Raw genomic sequence first — 2,124 nt, forward strand, 5'->3', positions numbered from 1 at the left:
AAAGAAAAAGAAAAAGAAAAAGAAAAAGAAAAAGAAAAAGAAAAAGAAAAAGAAAAAGAAAAAGAAAAAGAAAAAGAAAAAGAAAAAGAAAAAGAAACAGGCTTTAAATTGGAGAGTCTGAGGGATCTGAGGCTCAGCTTCTATCTTCTTGGCCTGCTTTCCATGCTAGAACTCAAAGAGCTCAATCAAACAGCCCCAGTCAAGGCAGCTGGGTCCTTGAGCACAGCTCAAGACCAAGTGGGCCCAGGATGAAGGAAGTGCCTTCTATTGGCTCTGGACTTTGGCTCGAGTACCATCCACTGATGACACCCAAGGGGGCAACATCAGAGCTAGGGTTGTGATCTAAGTGGATAGCGCCAGGCTATTAGGGGTGGTGAAGCTTTAAGTCTAGCCCCCCACCCCCGTCTCTCCTTGTAAATGCTAGTGGAGACACTGAGTGGTGTGCCAATGTCCACCTTAGTGGGGACAAGAAGCTTTCAACTTTTGCATGTATACCTCTACTACAAGGACAGTCCTTTTCACCAGCAGAATACAAACGCAACTTGGGAACCATCAGGGTTACCCAGGAATGAGGTCAGAGCTGCCACATTGCTCTATTCCAGGACACGAGCCATGTGCCCTCCCCTCCCCTTCCCGACGTGGTTCTTGAGGTTTCTTTCACCTGTTACCACAAATGCCCACGAGTCTCTAAACCTCCTGAGAGACGAGATGTTTCTAATTCAGAGCAAATTCTCATTTCCTTTTTGTTCCCCAAACTAGGCATTTTGTCTGAGGTCTTAGTGGGGCCGCTCTCCTCTCCACCCACTGTGGTGTCTAGCTAAGAGTCCTGGCTGTGAACCCTCCCAGACCATAGGTGCCAAAACACACTCTGACGTGTGCCTTCCAAAGTGGCACGGCAAAGCCTCGAGCTTTGGTCTGTGGTGGTGCAGAGGGCTTCTTGGACACCAGGCAGAGGATCCAGAGCCCTTCACAGGCCTGTCTGTGCTTCCTCAGGCACCAGCGGTCTTGCCTCAATCCTCAGTGAAGTACTGTCCCTGTGACAGAAGTGGCTTCGGAGAGAAAGGTCCAGGCTACAGACCATTGTAACAGGGAAGTCACAGAGCCAGGAATGTGACAGAATCCCTCATATCACATCCGTCCCTTAGTGTTGTCATAATTCTCAAAGCACAAGAAGTGGCCTGTACCTTTATGGAGCTTTCACATTATAATTATTACTTTAAGGTATGGTAGTTCCTCTCAATATGTTGACAGGGGGAAAGAATGGTGTCTGGGAAGATGACTTTTTTTCCCTTCATGCTCTAGGAGCCACAGAGAGTTCACTGGCTGCCTCATTCTCTGAAGCAAGATCCTGTCCAGAGCTGGCCTTTTAGGTGTGTCTTCTTTAATATGGACATTTTCTGGGTCACAGGCCATACTGGCTTGGAGACCAATTTATTCTCTGTCCTCCCACCTTCTCAGGGCACTTAGACATGTGGCTGTCATCTAGCCTCAGCCCACAAGGAGTCAGGGCAGCCAGGCCACCCAGCCCTGGCTCTGTGCTTTGTCCTAAAGATCCACACCCTACCCTGCCTTCCTCCTGAAGCTAATTGCCTATGAGCTGGTTTGGTTTTGAGAAACAAGAGCCTTCTCATTCCACGGGAGCCCAATGCCTCTGTCGCTTCTGCGTCTGAACCCTGTCATTCTCCAGCTGGCTGGTTGGCAATTATACCCTAGTTCGGAAAGGGGACCGGGGGTGGTGCAAACAGGCTAAATATAGTGGCAGTTTCTAGAAAGCCAGAGGTTAGAGAGGACACTGACCAGTTCTCATGCCAGAGACCAATTCATCAAAACAGAAGAGAGACAAGAAGTTCACAAAAACACAAAGTGCCAGGGGCGAGGGCCTCAGGCTGAGAAGTGGGTGGCTTCTGCCAGCAACATGGTGTCAAGTGCCCTCTGGGTTCTGACTGTGGCTAAGTTTTAGAGACCTCAGTGCCTGGGCAGGGCACAGGAGCTGCGTGGAGTCCTAGATAGGGGAGAGTGTGTAAGATAGGGAACACATTACCTAAGTTGATTTTTGTATTTACCTCACCTCACAGTGTGCGTGTGTGTGTGTGTGTGTGTGTGTGTGTGTGTGTGTGTGTGTGT

The 2,124-nt window shown here is 49.1% G+C and overlaps 1 protein-coding gene across 1 annotated transcript in view; it reads right to left on the bottom strand.

Annotated features, from left to right (window-relative positions):
• Positions 1 to 2,124, bottom strand: part of Vdr (vitamin D receptor) — a 54,318-nt gene that overhangs the window by 23,277 nt on the left and 28,917 nt on the right. The window lies entirely within an intron of this gene.

Source organism: Mus pahari, chromosome 17, assembly GCF_900095145.1.
Source record: "Mus pahari chromosome 17, PAHARI_EIJ_v1.1, whole genome shotgun sequence".
Taxonomy (NCBI): domain Eukaryota; kingdom Metazoa; phylum Chordata; class Mammalia; order Rodentia; family Muridae; genus Mus; species Mus pahari.